This window comes from Cucurbita maxima, unplaced genomic scaffold (assembly GCF_002738345.1).
Source record: "Cucurbita maxima cultivar Rimu unplaced genomic scaffold, Cmax_1.0 Cma_Scf00062, whole genome shotgun sequence".
Taxonomy (NCBI): domain Eukaryota; kingdom Viridiplantae; phylum Streptophyta; class Magnoliopsida; order Cucurbitales; family Cucurbitaceae; genus Cucurbita; species Cucurbita maxima.
This window is the reverse complement of record NW_019272078.1, coordinates 341,319-342,373: the sequence shown is the minus strand read 5'-3', so window position 1 is coordinate 342,373 and position 1,055 is coordinate 341,319. Positions and strand designations below refer to the sequence as shown.

General features: G+C 43.9%; 1 non-coding gene across 1 annotated transcript; it reads left to right on the top strand.

Moving 5' to 3' along the window:
* Positions 1-304: 304 nt before the first annotated feature.
* Positions 305-377, top strand: TRNAK-UUU. The gene has a single exon. It is a non-coding gene; the product is annotated as a tRNA-Lys (tRNA).
* The last annotated feature ends 678 nt before the right edge of the window (positions 378-1,055 follow it).

Genomic DNA, 1,055 nt, shown 5'->3' with positions numbered 1-1,055 from the left:
GACTAATAAAGGTGTTTGTTGAGTAAGGCCGTCTTTCGAGCCCAAGCCCCTTGTTTGTATAGGTTGGGTGCTTGAGCGCATCTTTCTCATATGGAGGGAGAAAGGCTTTCCTTGAGTTTGAAATCAATAAGGGGTTAGCGAGGCCGTTTTCTTGCGGGAGTGCTAATGCGCACCCTTACGTTTTCTTCGCTTGCTCTGTAGTACGAGCCTCATACGGAGCCGCGCCCCTTGAATATGATGAGAAGAAGAGGGGCTGCCCTCTTTTCTTTTCTGCATCAATCCTCCCACCTATTTTTCTTTTTGGGGATGTATAGCTCAGTTGGTAGAACATTGGGCTTTTAACCTAATGGTCGCAGGTTCAAGTCCTGCTATACCCAAACCTACCTTACACGAGACTCTTTTTAAGGATGCGTAGTAGCATTCAAAGATCACTCTTTGGCCTTTAGATTCACTTCTGGGCCAGATCTTAGCAGATGAATACTTGTTAGAGTAGAGAGGCACCGAAGGTGATAGAAAAAAGCAAATCTTCATCCTATCCCTTTGTCCTCAAGCTCGAACTCATAATAGTTTACGGGAAAGACGGTTGATCATGTAGTATCTTCATCCTATCCCTTTGTCCTCAAGCTCAAACTCATAATAGTTTACGGGAAAGACGGTCGATCATGTAGTTAACAACCCGTATTTACAGCAATTTCACCTTTCGAATGTAAATAACCAACCCTAATCCTCAATGGTATACTCCTCCTCCCTATCCTGTTAGAGTTTTTCCCGAATTCTGTTAATCTTTTTCCCCAAAATCCTCATCCTCCACTGCAGAACCCCAACCATACTTTGGTCGAAACCTAACAAGATGGATAGACAGATTACTTAACCGAAACCTGATCGGGAGAGAGAGAAAAAGAAACGACTATCTTGTTCCATCGCTTTCTCTAGCAATCGGCTCCTGGTGAGAACGAAAATCCTAGTTGGTGCAAACTGAGATCTTGAAGCTAAGGCTAAGGCCCTTCCTAAAGCGGGGACATAGTTTCTTGTTCAAATCCAAAGTCTTCAGTCTC